Source organism: Dipodomys merriami, unplaced genomic scaffold, assembly GCF_024711535.1.
Source record: "Dipodomys merriami isolate MVZ:Mamm:240054 unplaced genomic scaffold, mDipMer1.0.p SCAF_1, whole genome shotgun sequence".
In the NCBI taxonomy this organism is placed as follows: Eukaryota; Metazoa; Chordata; class Mammalia; order Rodentia; family Heteromyidae; genus Dipodomys; species Dipodomys merriami.
The window spans coordinates 63,634,155-63,654,673 of NW_027202270.1; the positions used below are offsets into that span (position 1 = coordinate 63,634,155).

General features: G+C 39.5%; 1 protein-coding gene across 5 annotated transcripts in view; it reads right to left on the reverse strand.

Annotated features, from left to right (window-relative positions):
* Lypd6b (LY6/PLAUR domain containing 6B) overlaps window positions 1-20,519 on the reverse strand; it is a 174,955-nt gene that overhangs the window by 31,041 nt on the left and 123,395 nt on the right. For 3 of the 5 annotated variants that reach the window (XM_070036599.1, XM_070036529.1, XM_070036654.1), the window contains one exon: window positions 11,477-11,557. The exons of 1 other annotated variant lie outside the window; for it this stretch is intronic. The gene's annotated coding sequence lies outside the window, so the exon portion shown is untranslated. Of the gene's footprint in view, window positions 1-11,284; window positions 11,558-20,519 lie in introns of all 5 variants that reach the window. One more of the 5 variants, XM_070036724.1, reaches the window with a different exon arrangement.

Genomic DNA, 20,519 nt, shown 5'->3' on the forward strand with positions numbered 1-20,519 from the left:
TTTTTTTGTTTTGTTTTCTTTTCTTTTTCTCCTTTGTCCCTGCTTCTGAGTTCGGTACCTTCTGTTGTGTATGTAAGTTTATCAGTTTAGGGGAAGGTAAAGGGAAGCACAGAAATGGTGTGACAAAAGGTGAACCAATTTAGCAGTGATACTTACCAGACACTGTGTTGAGAATGAACTATACAACTTGTTGTGTGTGTGTGGGGGGGGGGGAGTTGGGAAGGGAAAACTGGGAGAAAATGAGGGAAGAGGTGACACTGTTCAAAAAAAAATGTACTCATTACCTGATTTATGTAACTGTAACCTCTCTGTACATCACTTTTTCAATAAATTTTTTTTAAAAAGAAGTGGGACAAGATAGCATTATAGAATCATCCATTGTTTGACTCTGTGAATAAAAAGAGATAGGTAACATAGGAGAGATTATGCTCTTATGAGAGAATAAGCATCAGGCACTACCAAAGTGATGGCAGGATAGCAGAAAACCAAGGAGAAACAGAGAAAAGCAGCGAACAGTTCCAAACTCTGGCCCCAGCTTCCTGGAAGACACAACTGAAAACATAATCACAAGGTAAACCAGACAGCCTTTGAAAGAGGCAAGCAATTTAATTACAAGGTAAGTCCATACCTCCATAAGCCCAGTGCAGAGATTTGGTAAGATAAGAGCTATTTCAATGTTAAAGAAAGACTTTCTGTTGTTCCCCTCCTCTTGAGAACTATAGCAAATTGCCATCTTGAGATAGCACCTACATTTTGAAACTGAGTTGATCTGGGAAATTGAAAACAAGAAACATCACAGCCCAAGAAATCTTGGGCTGCCCTAGTACAATGTTGGGTGGGAGCTGGCCAGAACAGGTTACCATGATGAGAGAAGGCCTGACACAATTGTGTGGAGATGCTCAAGCAGTAGGGAGTTCTGATGGTGGAGCATAAAGCTATCAAAGCCTTTATCTCTCTGGCAATGAGAGAGTCCCTTTGCACAAAGGTCATCACAGAAACAAAGCACTGGGGCTATGATTGGCATAGAATTCCACTTCAAGGTCTGACTCCTGGTTGGGTTAGAGGGACATGAGCCCGCCTCCAAATAAAATGATACAGCCTCTTCCTCCACATAGGACAGAGAGCTGACTGCTGGACAGGATCTGAAAAAACTGAAGCTCATCTCTGGGAACAACTTTCCCACATGTGATTATTTTAGGAAAGACTGAGACCTAAGTCCAGACTGTGAATCATACCACTTTCATATCTCCCTCCTCACTACAACAAGAACTGTTGGTCAGAGTTTGAGGCCATTAAGGACCATGTCTGGCAACTGCATTTTGGCTTTTCTTGTGTTTGCTACCTAGAGGAATGGAGGTCTCAAGTTCATCCCCTCAGAACCATTAGACTTCCACAGCCTTTTGCTCAGAAGAAGGTAACTGCTGAATGGGGTCTGTAAACATCTGAGATCAGCAGGCATTGCAGAGAAAACAGCCCAGAAGTAGACAATTGAACTTTCTACAAGAAAGTTTAGCTATATTGCCTCAATCTAAGCAGTTTCAAGGATCAGGCCAGGCCCCTTAAGCATGAGTATTTCACTACTGAGTCAGACCCCCCCCCAGCCCAGTGCAGAAATTGTACTCCAACATTGCTACTACACTGTCTTACTTAATCACTGAGAATAGTTCTACTGAAAGACTACAAGAGACCAAAACTTCTTGCCAATGATGGGGCCTGAGATTCACAAATCCCAATGAAGAAATACAAAAATTATGAACACTTGACTTCTCCAAAATTTAACAATTCTACAATAACAAACACTACAGTGAAATGGATAAAATCTCAGATGAAGAATCAAAAAAAAAAAGATGATAGGAAAGACCAATAAGATCAAAGAGAACATGAGTAAATGCCTGTGTAGACTCCAGGAGTGCTAGTGAAGAGCTTGATGGATGAAAGAAGAAAGTGAGAACAAGAAAAACTCAGTAAAGAGTTTCTGAAATCCTGGAACTGAAAAGTTTAAAAAAGTTAAGTAAAAGCTTAGTTCAAAGTCTCCAGTAGACTGGATCAAATTGAAGACAGAATATTAGAACTTGAAGACAAGAAAGAGGTCTTAGAACATGTCGAGGAAGACAGAACAAAGAATTAAAAAGGCTGAGTGGATCATTCAAGACCTCAGGGACACTTTAAAAGATGAAATCTACTAATCATGGACATAGAAGAAGGCTAAAGGTGCCAGCTAAATAAAAGGAATTAAGCACTGTGAGATTTGACAGTGGTAATGCCTCACAAAAGCATCTTATTAAAAATGGAATAAAACAATAAAAAATTTAAAATGTAAAGTGCTTAAAATAGATTAAGTGCATCCACACATAGTATTTCTTTTGATTCTGACAACCCATGGTGAAGTGGGTTAGCCCATCCCTTAATTAACTTCATTTCTTAGCCAACAGTGTTTTCCAGGTATGTCATAGAGTCTAGGGCAGTAGTCTTCATTCTCCCTTTCCTCTGCTCTGTAATCTTGTTGCCATGCCATGCTGCCTTCTTGCTAAATATCATAGGATTCTTAGGAGAAGAGGAAACATGGGACTTGAAGGGTGACTTGTAAAGGATATTTGGTTAGTGACAAAAAGTATTTACAATCTTCATGGGGGAAAAGTAGATGTTAAGATAGTCAAAGAAACATTATTAAGCTGGGGACTGATAGTTCTCGCCTGTAATCCTAGCTACTCAGGAGGCTGAGATCTGAGGATTGTGGTTCAAAGCCAGCCCAGGCAGGAAACTCCGTGAGACTCTTATCTCCAATTAACCATCAGAAAACCAGAAGTGGTGATGTGGCTCAAGTTGTAGAGTGCTCACCTTGAGCTGAAGCGCTGAGGGACAGTGACCAGCCCAGAGTTGAAGCCCCACAACCGACAAAAAAAGAAGGAAGGAAGGAAGGAAAGAAGGAAGGAAGGAAGGAAGGAAGGAGAGAAAGAGAGAAAGAGAGAGAGGGAGGGAGAGAAGGAGGAAGAGAGGGAGAGAGGGAGAGAGAGAGGGAGAGAGGGAGGGAGGGAGGGAGGGAGAGAGGGAATACTATTACTAGTAAAGACAGTAACTGAATGAAGGGGTCTACCAACAGGTTCAATGGGTAAAGAAAATACATTACATATACACAATGGAATATCATTCAGCCGCAAAACATGAAACCCCATTGTTTGGAATAACATATCAGACACAGCAAGACTAATACTACATGTTCTCACTTAATACATGGAATATAAAAATGTTGATCTTGGAAGAGGTAGAGAAAGGCTAGTCAATGCAAAAACTAGAAGAAAGTATTTTGAAGGCTTTAACTACAAGTAAATATTTGAGAAAACAATGTCTACCTTACTTTGAACATTATTAGTTATATACATATATTTAAATAGTTCATGGTACCTGATAAATATGAATAATTTTTATATCAATTTGTAAAATTTGAAATTGTTCTCACAGAAGTAGAGACAGTGGCAACTAGAGGATGGGCAGGGTTAAGGGAATTGGAAAGGAAAGAGGAAGATTAATGGGCACAGAAGTGGATAGGAGAAATAATCCTTAATGTTCTGAACATTAGGTACAATCATAATTGACACTAATTAATTGTCTTTATAAAAATAGCTGGTAGGGAAGATTTTGAATATTTCCAACACAAAGAAACCAAAAAAGTTTGAGGTAAAATAATGCCAATTACTTTGATTTGATTTTTATATATTTAATATATTGAAATATCACATTGTACCCCAATAATACATAATTACTAAACATCAAATAAAAAGTTTATATTTATCATAGACATACACCCAAATATATGTACACACACACACACACACACACACACACATATGCACACACCATGGGAGGGAAAGAGGGAACAGGAGACTTGGAGGATGACTTGTAAAGGATATTTGGTGAGGGACATATATGGGGGGAAAGATGGGGAAAGACCATGAACACACATTTGGAGGCAAAGAACAGAGAGGGAACGAAATGAGAGAGAGCATGAAATGAGAGATAGTGAAATGGTATGGGTACTGCAAACAGGTCGAAGGTTGAATTTGAGAGGAAACATAAATTACCATTGAGAATTTTGAAAATCAGAAGTTGTGTTTTTGGTTTTTCAAGCAATATGATTTTTGTGTAAGGGAAACCTTTGTGATCAGCACAGAACTGAGGAAAATTGATAATGTGGCAGGGGCATTGAAGGGGTGAAGAGAGGAGGAGTCTAAACTTCTGGCACTCACATGTGGGTAGCTGAGGCCCAATGGACTTGGATCATGAGGTGGGCGTGCCTGACAGACTCTGAAGCCCAGATTCATCTGCTCATCTGTTATCACTGAACAAAAGGGAAGCTGAAAGGGCCTGGTTACTCTGAAAGAGAAGGATGACTAATGTTTACTAGCTTAAGATGGATTAAGCCATTTGGGGCTGGTTGATTTAAAACTTGTAAGAAACTCTCTCTCTGATTCAGGAATGACAAAGGGAACGTTACCTGCATTTGCCTTCGTTGAATGGGTCTTGCTGCACCTGGAGGCCTGACACCAGATTGGACTAGATAGGACTATGGATTGCTTGAAATGAAGTATATATAATAAGAAGGGTGCAGTACTCTGTTCCTTTATCTCCATTTAAATGAGAATGAACATTGCTTTTTAAAGGAAATTTCACTTGAGTATAGAGTTTCATGGCTTGAAACATCTAACACGCTTCTGATCTGGTCCAACCACATCCAAAGGCAGAGAGGACGCAGGACCAGCGTGGTCTAAAGTCACAGCGCAAATAAAACCAGACAAAAGACCTTTTTAGCTTTATTTAATTGGGCAGCCCAGAGCTCAGAGAGCAATAATCACTCCATGCACTTGGATTCCCTGTAAGCCTTTATGATACCTCTAGTGCAGCCAGTCCATATACACCCTAAGCAGACCAATGCCATGGGACACAGCTTCTGGATACTCAGTCAGGAGGGAGCAATTGAGGGCCTTACGTTAAGCTTCTGCCTGTAAATATAAAACTCGAGTAACTTCTAACAAAAAAAAGGATCTAGTTAGTAGTCTATCAAACTCCTTATATTTTAACATTTGCTTATTTTTTTCTTCCCCTCTTTTTGTCTCTTTTTGAACACTCTTCCTAAAGCTAAAACAAAACCAGAAAACAACAATACCTCCAGTAAAAACAAACAAAAAACACCTTAAGAAAAGTTTCAGATATGCCTAGAGAAGATGGAGATGTGAGTTTGGAATTCTCCCTGTTACCAAAGAATTATGACCCAGAAGCAGGGAATCATTAAATCAGGCAGCTCTTACTTGTAGAGCAGCAGATAACATGGTACTATGGATGTGTTGCCTGTTGAATTAAGTCTAGGAGAAATCAAACAAACAAACAAACAAAAAGAGCCCAACAGAACCAACAATAACTCTTTTTTTTTTTTTTGTCGGTTGTGGGGCTTGAACTCTGAGTCTGAGCACTGTCCCTCAGCTCTTCAGCTCAAGGCGAGCGCTCTACCACTTGAGCTACAGCGCCACTTCCAATAAATCTATTTTTTTTGGACTTCAGTCATAATGTGCCCTCCTCCCTTTTCCACACGGGCCTGCCAGCACCTTCACTATGTTTATCAACACAGGCAAAGCATCTTAGCTGAAACAAGAGTATTCCTCTTCTTTGACAACAAACACTGATTACATCTTCTGGAGGAAACTTAGGTAAACCAGAACCCACTTTCTCACCAGCTTACAGAGAGACAGGCTTTCTGGATCCCTTTTCACATTGTCAGGAAAAATAAATAAAAGTGATAATCTGTAGCAAGTTGCTGCTGAAGTTATATCTCTTTATGTCTTAACTTGGATAGAAAGATTTTTCTCTATAGTGTTTTTGTGTATGCCAGTACTTGAGCTTGAACGCTTTCCCTTAGTTTCTTCACTCAAGGCTTGCATTCTATAACTAGAGCTATGGTTCCATTTTCAGTGTTTTTCTGCTTAATTGTAGAAAAGATCTCATAGAGTGTCCTGCCCAGGATGGCTTGGAACTGATGTTCTCAGACCTCAACCTCCTGAGTAGCTAGGATTATACGCATGAGCCACTGATGCCTAGCTTTCTCTTATTTTGTGAATTATGCAGTAACTAAAAGAGTTTCTAAACTAATAATGGTGGTTCTTACCATTAATTTAGACAAATGGCATACAAGCCAACACATGTCTCCACTGAAGGATGGAAAATGCTGAGAGGAAAGTGGTTTTGTTTACAAGGAGACTCTAACATATGAATTAGCAGTTCTCTGTAAATTCACTAATTCCTGGCTATCCAGAATGCCTGGTTTAAAAATAACAAATTAAAATGACTTTCCACATATTCACCTACACTGCTAACACAAATATATCTCAGTTAGAAATCTGTGGGAAAATTACATTAGCGACACATGTACTGATCTGAGCACTAGAGCCTGTCTTTTTAATCGCCCCTGTTAGGAATATAAAATCTCCTTAATAAATCACACAGCTCTCTCTGCTTCATGAGTAATTCACCGATGTGTAAGATCTGGATTTTACAATAGTTATCAGCACTGCCAGCTAGCTGCTAAGAGTTATTGAGATGAATGGACTTGGTTTAAGAAGTAAAATATCTTGTGTTGCTTCTAAAAGCCATCTGCATAATGCAGAACTTTCTAATTTCCATCAAAGATCTATAATTATGCTAGAACAATCTGAGACTCTTGGATCACCTCACCTGGTAAACCTGATGTACAGACTTTCCTTTTCCGTTCTTCATCAATGACCAACACTTTAGCACGGCTGTGGGCAGGAGAGCAGGCCTCCCAGCATGCACTCCTGTGCCCTGCTTGCCACCCATCAATGATTCTGACATCACTGTATCCAGCAGGAACTAAAACATGGGAAGCTATTATTTAGCTCAGGAAGAAGCAATAAATAATCTCCCGATCACAGTAGTAAGCAGACAAGTTTGGAACTGATAGATGTATATTTTTATTCTTGAGGTAATTAAAAAGAAGGAATTTCTACCCCCACCAACTTCTAAAAGGCTGCCTTTCATTCTATTGGGGAAGGTAGAAAGTACATTTTGTGCAGACTGGTCTTTGATGGATTTATTAATCAGGCCTGTTTTGGCTAGAGTAAGTAGACAGACACATTGTGGTTGAGAAAGAAAAGACTATTCACTATTAGTAGGTTTCTAGGAGCTCATAAGAAAGACCAGGCTGTCTTGTGACTAATATTCGTATCAGGAAAAAAAGGCATTTGAAGAAGTTCCTTGAGTTTAATGTGAAGAAAATGAAATTTCAAAGGCAAGGTGAGTTTGCTGCCCATCTGGAATTGCTACAGAAGCAAGTTCTTTCACTTCATCCACTGTTCTGTGAACAGAAGCTGCCTGGCAAAGTTGCTTTTGGTGTTTCCTGGAGGCTCAAAGGCTAGCCTTCAGTAGCACCATTCCCTCTCCTAGCATAGGAAGGAGGAGAAAAGTGACAGAAAATCGACTTTCAGTTAATTTTGTACTGACTGTAAATCATAGTGGGGACAAGATGTTGTCCTTTAAGGTATCTTAGATTTTTAAGAGATCAAAAATACATATTAAAACTCTGGTATTATTGAATGTAAGAACAATGAACTACTATCCATAGGATTCCATTAAAGGTACTGAGGAAGTTTAATGGCTTTTCAACCTGGGCGTTAGTATTAAATCTCTAACCTAATGGAGCACAGAGAGTTATGCTTTAAGGCTCAGAGAGTTTTGGATTTAATTGGAATCTGTGATACCTACTCTGATTGTAAACTTAGGATCTGATCTTCACTTAGGAAGTGCTTGATACTATTTAACCTGAGCCAAAGGCTTAACTTCTTAGAATCTTAGTTTCTCCATTACTACCTGGAAAATATATTTAAATTTCAGGAAAGCTGTGGTCAGAAGCAAATTATAAGACATAGTAAAAATTAAAAAGAATTAATGAGCACATATGCAATTCCTGCATATAATAAATGCTCAAGAAGTATTAGGTCCCTTCTAGGGCTTTTTGCTTTCAGTTGTAGAAATTAATGTCTGGAAGCCAGGAGACAGACAGTGCCAGGTTGTGTACAAGAACAACACAGTTGGAGCTTTCTTGTTATCGGGTGGCTGATTTAGCTAAGCCACCACCAGCCCCTGTGAAAAGCCTTCCACACAGCCGCCTGCTGAAGTTGCTCATTGCAGGCAATGGATAATGAAGTGCCCGGCAGGCATGAGATTTGCTCACAGAGCATTAGCCATCTCTTCCCATTCCTTTGCATATCCCCATGCAAAGCATCCTGCTGCGGACTCCCAAAACGTCTGCCCTGGAAGCCAAAAAAGGAATGCATGACTTGTTTCATTGCCTGTGGTAATTTACACCCACTTTCTTTACAAAAAAAAAAAAGCAACATTCCTGACTTGATAAAAACAAAGTGAATGAGGAATAAGAGACAGGAGAAAATGGCCAGATGGAAGAAGAGCTACAGAAACCAAATATAATAAGCATCTCTCTTTACTACCAGGACACTAACAGCAGAATTCTAGTCAGCTCTGAGTTAACAGAGCCAACTTGCTACCTATTGCCTAGAAATAGAGATTAAAAGCATTTCCCCACCAAATATAATTCCAAATGCATTTGCAAGAAAAACAAAAAACAATTGGCATAGGAGTGTTCCAGCTTTATTCTGTGTGTAACACTGATGAAATTTCCTCAGCTCATGAGCTTTGGGGACTTCCTCTACCAATGTTGTCAATTCCACCTGCAACCCACCAATCCCCAGGTGCATGTTGGGTTCCTCTGCTCTCTACACATCATCACAGAAATACCATTTCTCATGTTCTACCAAATGCAAACGTAGCTGAATCGGTCCACTTCACATTTTCACAGACAACTCAACTATGAAAGTAGATGACACATTTCAAAGTAAAGAAGTTTGAATGGCTGCCTGCAAGATCTTTTATTATGATCATCACACCATAGAATCCCTAGGATGGAAGTCAGGCTAGAATGTAGGTAGGCTCCAGGGAGGTCCTATAAACTGCTAGGGAGCCCTGACTAGCCTGAATACCTCACCAAAGTGAAAAATAAGACATAGTTTGTAAGTTTGTGAGTCAAAGGATTGAAAGAGAAGCAATAAAGTCAATAGAAAACATGAGTAAGTGCTAGCAACAGGTCTGGAAATCAAGAGGTCATGATAGCTAAGAGGTCTGGGTCAGAATCCAGGCTCCACTTAACTGACCAATAGAAACTTCACTACTTTTGAATGCCCTAGCATCTTTCTGAAACAAATGATAGCTTCCTTATTTTGTCAGGTCCAAGTTAAACATTACTTCACTTCTCCTTGAGCTCACCACACTGTTCTCTGTTCTCTTAAACATGTATTTATTAGCATTATGTTTACTATCGTGTGTTTATAAAACTGCATCTTTATTAAATAAGCAACACAAATACGTATTTGTATATATTATCAAAAGAGTGTTATAATGAAATCTTTCCCCTTCTCTTGACACAAAACTCTTTGAAAGCAGGAATCATCTCTGTCTGTGTCTGTATCACACGCACACATACATAGTAGTACTCAGGAACTCTTGCTTTCACTTGGTTTTTTTGATCATGGCTGACACTTGACCACATAAGCCACACCTCAACTCCTAGCTTTTAACTGTTTATTTAGAGATAAGAATCTGGAGTCCTGGTCTGCTGCAGCTGGCTCCAAACTGAAGTTCTCAGATCTCAGCCTCCTGAGTAGCTAGGATTATAGGCATGAGCTATTGATGCCTGGCTAGAAATTATATATTATTACTGAATATTATGTTGAAGATTCACAAATGAATGTATCTCTAAATTAATAGTTAAAGGTGAAGATTAATAGAGGTAAAAGATTAGTTAGGTCTAGAATGGATAAATGTAAGGTAAAATACTGCCTGACAAATCACCTTTCCATTGTGACATGTTCCAATAGATTAAATAAGTGGATTGATATACATGATGTAGATTTTAGCAAGACAATACATAACATTTTTTATTGTTGGGGAAATGGTGTTCAATTATGAGCTGCTGATAATATTTTTAACAGACAATCCTCAATACTAAATGTTTAGGGACCTCTGTCCTTACTTACTGTTTAACATTATTAAGCACTCGAATGAAGATAAAGCTTCTTATCAATCTAATAATAGGACAAGACCTAGAAAAGCAACTACTATGTTTCAGATGTTAAACAAGGGAAGGGGTAACAATGATCAACAAGAAATGTACTCATTGTCTTACTCATGTAACTGTAATCCCTCTGTACAGCATCGTTACCATAAAATTTAAACAAGATGTAAATGTAATATCTGATATACTAAAGCACAAAGCTGAAGTCAATAATAAATATAAAGCATTGGGGTTCAAACAATCAACATAATAGCCACAGAATAACAACAACTTGCTAGATAGGAATTAATGAATTTTGCAAGAAATTTCAAAACACAATGTTCTTTATTTCCTTTGCTTTTTTTCTCTCTCTCTTTTTTTAAGATGTCAGTCTTGGAGCTTGAATTCAGGGGATGGGTGCTGTCCTTGAGCTGTTCTGCTCAAAGCTAGTGCTCCACAATTTGAGTCATAGTGCCATTTCTGGCTTTTCGGTAGTTAATTGATGATAAGGGTTTCATAGACTTTCTTGCCCTGGCTGGCTTTGAAACATGATCCTCAGATCTCAGTCTCCTGAGTAGCTAGGATTATAGGTGTGAGCCATGGACACCCACCAATGATATCTTTTAAAACAAAACAAAAAATATGTAACACTAGTGTTGTTGCCTCTTAGAGCAACTAATACACAAATAGGCTTTCTCTTTAGACTACATCTGGATCAAGCAAAATTCTTCTTCACATGTATATTAGTCACAGTTCTTTAGTGAAACAGGAGCAATAACACACACACACACACAAACACACACACACACACACACAATCTGGATGATTGTGGTTCAATAAGAGCTTTGGGGGAAAAAAAGGGTTCTTGACCAATAGTTGGAACACAAGGGCAGACACCTGTCATCCTCACCTGTCATCCTAGCTACGTGGGAGGTGTAAATAGGCAGATTGAAATTAGGCACGAGCTTGAGCAGAAAGCAAGACTTTATCTCAAATGTAACCAGTGAATAAAGGAACTAGAGATAAGACTCAGCCATCGAGCACCTGCCTAGCAAGTGTGAGGCCCTGAGTTCAAATCCCAGTACTGCCAGAGACAGACAGAGAGAAAGAGAGAGAGACAGAGAGACATAGACAGAGAGTGACTATTTTACATACCTATAATGAAATCTATTATAAGTGGCTCATGCAGTTACGGAGCCTGAGAAGCCCATGATCATCCATCTTTAAGCTGTGGATGCAGAAAATTGCTGTGCAGTTCAAAAGCTTGAGAGTTGTTGGACTAATGGTATCAATTCCAATTAGATGCTTAAGTTCTGAGGACCAGGAGCATGGAACCACAAGTCTCACCTCAGCCCAGAAGAAGGAAGGAGAATCTAATCTTTCTCAACCTTCTTGTTGAAGATCCTCAATGGTTTCGATGACATTCTCCTGGGGGAGGGAAATGCACCAGTTCAGAAAGATTCAGATATCATGTCCACTTAGCTGTCTGGATGACTCAGGTTGTCATAATGATCATCTTTAGAGCATTAATTCATATCTGATCAGGAGTCCTACATAAACAGATTGTATCACTTAGCTTAACATAGTCACATGCTGCATCGACTCAGCTTTGAAAGCACCTATGGGAAATAATTTTGCCCTTACAAATTTGTACATGTGTTCAAATAGTTTTTGAGGCTCATGATGACTGGTCTGAGGGAGGATCCTGCTGTTGACACCTTAATATAAGGAGACATCTGGAAAATGAGGCAGAAATAAGCCAAAGGGGCAAAGAGTAGAAACAATGAGCTTGGGAACCATAAAGCAGGGAGCTTGGGTTGAAGACATACAGTCCAGAATGGAAGCAGGCAATCACATTGCCCTGAGCACTCCCACAGATCATTGGTTTTTATTGTAGATCCTGGGAAAGAAGCCACAGAGCAAATTTCAGAAGTACTGTTTTCCTCTTAAACTAATACAACTGCTTTTTCAACGCCAAAAATAAGAAAATAAATTTCTTATATCTCTAAACAGTGGAGACTAGCACTGAAAATTATTTTTTTCTTATTCAAAATCTCTTCCTTCCATCCATGTGTTATTACAAACATATGGCCTTTCCTGATTCTCTCATTTCATATTCTCCACCACCCTCACCTCCACAGACACAAAACAACAAAAACAAAAAAATAGGCCAGGGATGGAGAACTAGAAATGATTTCTAAAAAAAATCAAATTTTAAACAAAAAGACCTTACATAAGGAATAAGACAAGCAGAATTTGTACCCAGGAGTTATAAAAACTGAAAGGTAAGGGGAATTTTATAGACCCAGAAAGTGATGAAATGAAGAGAAAGACATCGTCTACCCAAAAGGTGATAAAATATTTTATTTGTTTTTTGGTGGTCAAAAAGAAAATAAATCATTAAAATGACTGTCAGAATGCCTCAAGGATAAGGGCATTGAATTGGGTCTGGCTATAAATGTTGTGGGGAGTAATAAAAGAGTTGGTTTTGTTTCCTTAGCATTTGCTTGGGCTGAGCCTTCCTATTTTGACACAGGAATCATGGACAGCTGTAAACGTCAACCTACCCTGAGGCACATTATTGCCTTCTGAACTAGCACTCTTCAAGAATCCCAGGGCTGCTACTCCTGCTGGTGACCAGGTTTTCATCGAACTCTGATCCTGTATGACAGCCCATCAAACCACTCGGGTTATAGATCATCATCTATTTTATTTTCACAGCTACTAATTGTCTCATACACATCTCTTTATAAAGCATTTCTTTTTCTTAGTCCTAGGAACTGAAGATGAAGGAGAGAGGTCCCTGTCCTAAGGAATTCAATCTACAGTCTAAATAACCTTGGATTAATTCTGATGTTTAATGATATATTTCAAGTGCCTGAAGATAGAAAAGGGTGACAGAGTCACTGTTATAATAGCAACTGTTGATTTTATTTAAACCCAGGAAGGATTAGTTAAGAATCTGCAGAAGAGGTAGGATTTTCTACTAACCCACAATTCTTACCTTGCATTCTGCCTTGGATATTCTCTTATTTTCTACATGTCAAGCTTTCCTGTACACCCATGATAGCCCAACCAAGTCTCAAGAAAAGCTCCTACTCAAAGTTACATTTGTCTAATTTGTAATGAATAAAAATAGTAAGAACTTCCAAATGTGTTTTGAAATTATCTGAATACACATGTCAATCAATATTGATCTCTGTAACATCCAAACTTGATCCAGGACACTTCACTATCATATTTGTCATCCAAATCATATACAAGATTTATGAATAGCACAGAGCAGTGACATGACAGAAGACAGGTGGTATTTATAGAACAGGAATGATGGCAGCTGCTTCTCGGAAGAACTCAGCTACACTGGCACATGCCAAGTATGAAGGCTCTCTGGGAGGTCAGCATGCAGCACTACAAGAGGTTAACAGGACAGAGACCAACTCCAGGCCATCTGGAAAGCTTGGTAATTCATGTGATCATTTAAAACTAGCCATTAAGATAGCCACTTCTGACAACTGGCCAAAATAATTTCTCAAGTAGACATCGGCTACTAAAGATCTGGACCTATAGAGACATGGCTCCATGTGTGAGACCCATTTGTATATTTCATATTAGTAAACAGGAATTTTGGCCCTAAACTTCCATTGTCCATTCCATTGAAGATTCTTCTCCAGTGGAAACCAGGATATGAGGCCTGAATGACTCATAGGGACCGGTAATGATGGGATGAGTAATATTCTCTTGAAGTCATTAGTTAGGATAAGAGCAGTTGTTCCTTACCTGACAGGACAGGTTTCTCTGGCCAGCCAAGAACAGCACAAATAAATCAATGTCACTTTCTTCCCTAACATCTTAAAACCTTATACTTAAAGTCTGCATTTCAGCTCACAGTTCAAAGAAAGCTATCACAGAACTATCCCTTGTGCCCCTGGCAATAACAGATGGACTGGAGATAGTTGAGAAATGACAGAGAAGACATGTGTAGCTTCAGTGGACAGAAACTCTGTAGGAACACACACTGGTTCTCTACTTGGTCAGTGTCTTGGTCATTTTATGAATCCTTTGTATAAAACTAAAATTATATCTTATTAAAACAGGGAAAACAAACATGTTGATGGGAAAATGAAAGACTCCAATCTGGTAGTCTAGTTCTGATGCTGTTGGTGGTTTTTTTTGCTTTGTTTTGGTGGTGGTGGCAGTGGTAGTAGTGGTGATGATGGTGATGGTAGTGGTGTGTGTGTGTGTGTGTGTGTGTGTGTGTGTGTGTGTGTGTGTGTGTGTGTGTGTGTGTGTGTGTGTGTGTGTGTGTGTGTACTGATACTAAAACTTGAACACAGGGCCTAATTGCTCTCTCTATTTGCTTGCTCATGACTGGTACTTGACCTCTTGAGCCATATTTACTTCAATCAGCCTTTTGCTCATTAACTGGCCATACAGTCTCATGGATTTTTCTCCCTGGGCTGGCTTTGAACCATGATCCTCCATGTCTTAGCCTGCTGAGTAACCAGGATTACCGGCTGAGTCACCAACATCCAGCAGTAGTCTAATTTGATAATTTTACAAGTGGGAACTACATCCCTTTCCAAGTCAGAACCTACCTCAAGAGCAGGTCAATGAATGCATTAGGGGTTTTCACTTCCTGAGGCACCGTGTTCCCCATTACTTCCTCTATGGCATTATTCTAATTTATTAGAAATTATTTCTTAGAATTACAAAGTATCCTCTGGGAGAGAGGCATTAAACTACTGCTTACTTGTGGACAAAAGTTCTTAAAATATAAAAAATAATAGATAGACTTAATAGCTGGCAAGTAAGTGCTACATTATTACCTCATAATAGGTTGTGTTGGATAATACCAAAATGTGTGATTTGAGCCCAAACTACATCTGTTTGAGAACATTGCTAAAGCTCCAAAATACACTTAAGGAAAGAGTTAACCACATGCCTGATCAAGACATACCTATAGTTTAGGGTAAAAAGCTAGGCCCTAGGGTCAGCATGTCAGCTATAGGTTGCCTGATCATCACTCACTCTTTTTCATCTGGTGGCACCACGCTAGGTAATCACATAGATCTGCAATCCCAGAGTAGCCAGTAACTGTATCTTCTTTATCTTAGCAAAGCACATTTAGCAAATGGGTGGGGGAGGGAGAAGAGTTAATAATTAGAATTCAGTGTTCATAGGTTAAATATGGAGTTGCAGTTGTGGTGAAAACAGGCAAAATGTGCATAGGCTTGTCATGTTTAGACACAGAGGAAGGTTACATTCCTATTTTAGAAAGGCTTCCTGTCAAGGACAAGGTTAAACTTGGAATACTGTGCTTTAGTTGGATTGTTGATAGCAAATTTTATAGAAAGAGTCACCGAGGATGATGGGTAAGTCAGGACAATGGCTGTGACTGTGAATCAGAATCTAATGGGTGGATGATGTACAAATGTGCAAATGTGCATTCTAACCACTTAAAGTCCTCTCCCTGTCTTTCCTGCCAAGAGCCAGCCTTGAGCAAAGCACTAGTTTTTGTTTTAACTCCCTTCTGTTTATTATTGAGCAATCATCTTCCCTGTAAGAATAAGAAAAGGAGGGATCTCCACAAACTCTTAAGTATTGTTTTTCTGCATTGGTAATAAAACCAACAAGAAAGGGGGCAATTAATACAATAATCTGGAGAGAAGTTAAACCCAGAGAAGTCAAGGAAATGTCATACTGGAACCATTCTCAATGAGGATTAGGTTAGGTTTATGATTAGGTTTTCATGCATGGAGGATTTTTTTTCATGCATTCGAGGATACTACAGTGAACCACAATTTTTTAAGCCCACTAAATCCTGCCTACTCTCCCACTGTCTGGGAAGGCCCAGCTGTGTCTCACCTGCATCCCTCCATGTAACTCATACATCTGGGCACACTCACATCTGTCTCCACAGCTCCATGTCCAATGCATGATGATGTCATTCATCTTACTAAACAGGAACCTCTCCTCCAGAGGAGCTAACATGAGCAAAACCAACCACAACTCTTGAATCAACCATGCTCCTGGTGAAACGTGAAGCTCAGGCTTTGGGAGACAAGGCTCATCAACCCAGGTAAGCTAAGAGTACTGATCTGCTTGCCAGATACATCACAGGAAGCAATTAAGTTCATGGCAGGGAAAGCACAGCCACAAAGGCTCTGAAACAGAGGCAGCTTCCTGCCTGTGGTCTGTCCTAGCGGCAAGCTGAGTTGTTCAGCTCCAACAGCTGACCGTAAAGAACTGTTTGAAAGAGAAACAGCCTAATCTCTGCTCTAGAAGCCTGCTTTTCTACACCAGGGAATATACTGTTCTACTTGGTTTGAAAAAAAAAGAAGGAAGAAGGAAGAAGCACTTAATGCAGTAGATGATTGTACACTAGCTGAAAGAATGGATTATGAGAGTAACAGGAGTTCCCACTAGTAGGAGGAAAATGTCTCCAGGATTTTGTGCTTGACAATCAAGAAATCTGTCCTGCAGAACAGTTCCTGTGAGGTAGGGTGAAGATGATAGAAGGGACAGGGTGCCCTGTAGAATAGGTCTCCCTAGTCTTGGCCCCAGCTTCTCTTGTCTCTTCTAACTTGAAAAGGTCTGGGGGTAACACAGGTTTTCATGTATGCAGAAGTTGTAGCAATACTCCCCAGCAACAGTCATGGATGCTAACTTGAGTCAACATAGGAGGATAACACCATCAGTTGAGTAATCTAGAGACCTCAGTGGAATTTGAGGTGGGTTGATAACTTCACTTGAGCCTGAGACTGAAGGTCTCTGCTCTACTCTAGTGCTAACTATGGAGTGAGAAATGGCCATTCAGAGTCACAGATCTACTCCTAGAAGCTAAATGTATTTCATCCTCAGACTGAGGAGGAAACCAAGGGTTCATCGCTAAGGTATGGGTATTTTGCCCACTTCATCCATAGCTACAAGAATGACCTCAGAAAAGTCAGTGAGATTTGTCAGTTGTCCTCAGATAATACACCTATACTACCTGGAGATCAGGCTAAATTTAGTTCCACAAGTACTTTATAAAAACAGCTTTCTAGTCACTGTTTCTGTTGGATAGCCCTAAAACAAAAAGCTAAGTAAACACAACATTCTTTCCCTTGGGGCCAAATCTTTCTTTTTTTAAAAAATAAGTTCTTTATTGTGAAAATACTGTACAGAGGGGTTACAGTTACATGAGCAAGGTAATGAGTACATTTCTTATCAAGCATTGTTGCCTCCTTCCTTGTTTTTCCCCTACCATCCCTTCCCTCCCACCTCCTCAACTACACCCCCTACACCTCTCCCCCCCAACCCCCCGCCTAAATTGTAAAGTTGGTTTTTCAACATAGCGTCTTGTACATCTCATTGTTAGAATGGGTCACACTGTATCCCTAATTAAACATTTTGTTTTTTCCCTTCCCCTCCCCAAATTTTACCAATATCAAATACAGTGAAAATAGGGGTTATACCATACCAAGGGGGAGGAACATACAAAGAAACAAAAATCACCCGGTACATTATAAATACGTTAGAAACAATAGCAAGAAAGAAAAAAACACTTGTGTCCCTATCTTGGGGTTTGTTTCACTTATCTGAGCTTTTCTGCTTGTCCCAGACATATACTAGTTATTGCAAACAAGGGAAACCATGGGACCTATGTTTCTTTGGGCCTGGTTTACTTCACTTAATATATTTTTCTCCAAGTCTTTCCATTTCCTAACAAATAGGGCAATGTCATTCTTTCTGATGGAGGCATAGAATTCCATTGTGTGTATATATATACCACATTTTCTTGATCCATTCATCTACTGAGGGGCATCTGTGTTGGTTCCATATCTTAGCTATGGTAAATAATGCTGCAATAAACATAGTTGTGCTGGTAGCCTTAGTATGGTCTTGTTTGTGATCAGTTGGGTAAATGCCCAAAAGTGTGATTGCTGGGTCATAGAGGAGATCTACGTGGAGTTTTTTGAGGAACCTCCATACTGCTTTCCAAAGTGGTTGAACAACTTTACATTCCCACCAACAATGCAGTAGGGTTCCCTTCTGTCCACATACCCTCCAGCATCTGTTGTTATTAGAGTTCTTGATTATAGCCATTCTAACTGGGGTGAGGTGGAACCTCAATGTTGTTTTGATTTGCATTTCTTTTACGGCTACAGAGTTGGGCATTTCTTCATGTGTCTATTGGCCATTCTTATTTCCTCTTCAGAGAAGTTTTCTTTTTAAGTCTTTAGCCAACTTACTTATCAGGCAGTTGTTTCTTTGAGGATTTGTTGTTGGGGGATTTACTTTTTTGAGTTCCAGGTATATTTTATTTTTTTATTGTGAAAATACTGTACAGAGGGGTTACAACTACATGGGCAAGATAATGAGTACATTTCTTATCAAGCATTGTAGCCTCCTCCTTTGTCCAGGTATATTTTAGATATGATACCCTTGTTCGTTATATGGCTAGTGAAGATCTTCTCCCAATCCATGGGCTTTCTATTGATCTTGCTAGCTATGTCCTTTGCCATGCAGAAGCTCTGCAGCTTCATGCAATCCCATTTGTCCAACCTTTCTTTGATTTGTTGTGTTTCTGGGTCTCTATTAAGAAAATTTCGGCCTGTGCCAAGGAGACCTAACATTTCTCCTATTTCTTTCTGTAATGTTTTCAGGGTGTCTGCTTTGACTCCAAGGTCTTTGATCCATTTGGAGTTGATTCTGGTGCAGGTGATATAGAAAGATCTAGTGTTAGTTTTCCACAGGTGATTAACCAGTTTTGCCAGCACCATTTACTGAAGAGGCTGTCTTTCTTCCATTCTATTTTTTTAGATCCCTTATCCAAGATTAGGTGTATATAGGTCTGTGGGTCCATTTCTGGGTTTTCAATTCTATTCCATTGGTCCTAAGGTGGGGCCAAGTCTTTTTGATTAACAGTAGCCAAAAACAAGAGGCTCCCTTAAAAGCTATGAGCCCCATTAAATATTCTCATTCTTTTAGAGAATGCATTTGCCAGGAGACACTGTCAGGCCCAAGATTCACTTTCTGTTTCATGGATGAGTGTAACTCCAGGCAGGGTCTTGTACAATATGACCAGACTGACATATGATGTGCACAGAAAGGTCTAATCCTATTGACCCAAAGACCCAATCCTATTGTCTCTACAAACTATCATCATCCTTAAGAGAGTTGAGCAAGAAGTCAGAAAAAATAAATTTCTAATAATTTCAGAGGTACTTTGGGTTAATATTCAGACTTTGGGGCCTGGCCTCTTTTGGGAGAATCCTAGTTCTGCCTTACTTTATGACCAAGAGAAGTTACTTGGTTCCCCCACAGACTTGCTTCCCCACAGTCTTCCATACATGACATGCTAGCCGTAAGGCCTAGCTACTTTTTTACCCTAAACTATAGGTATGTTTTGATCAGGCATATGGTTAACTCTTTCCTTAAGTATATTTTGGAGCTTTAGCAATGTACTCAACCACATGTATTTTGGGCTTAAATCACACTTTTTGGAATTACCCAATTATAGAGTAGGGATAAAAATACTAGCTATGCATAAGATTTTGTATGACTAAATGAGTATGGATTGAAACAGTAGTTGGCTTAATAATAAGAGTGATGTTTGCTACTGGCTTCTGCTGTTTTCATTATATTCTTGGGTGTGTTCCTGAAGACCTTGGTTCCAGGGTTATCTTCTCACTGGCTAAGACCACCCTCACTCCAGGATTATTTAAAGATAAAATCAAATACTTCAGAAATAATTTCAAATTGCCTTTGAAATATGAAAATGAAGAGTCTGTGATGAATTTTAAATAGCTGTCAATTCTTTGTAACTAGTCCCATTAAGAGGTAGAGTCCAATTCCAGCTTTCCTCGCTTACATCTGGGCTAGCCCTGTGAATCTCTGACCAACAAATGAGGTCGAATAGGTTGGGTGATTTGAGTTCAGCTTTAAGATGGCACTTTCTGCTCTTGTTCACTTGCTGGTTTTGTCATGGAAAGGAACCTAAGCTAGCCTCCTGGAGGATGAAGCCATGGGATAGAAATTTATCTTCCCAGCCAGCTCCTAGGTACCAGCTAAGGGAAGAGTAATAAGGAACTTCATGTGAGACTAGCTGCAGGACCACACAGTTGAACCCAACCAAACTTGCCGACCCACAGAATCACCAACAAATGAAACAGTTGTTTTAAACCACAAATGGAGGGGAGTGGTTTATTATGCAATAGGTAACTGGTAGATAGCCTTGAACAAATGAGGCTTTATTATCAATAATGCTTTGAACACAAATACACACATGTGAAACCAGGTCACTTGTCTGTTTGCCAGCAGCTTTACCAGTCACTGCACAGAGCTTCCAAATTCTCATCCCACACACCTGGCCAATGAGGGCACTGAAGTCAGCACACTGACTTGG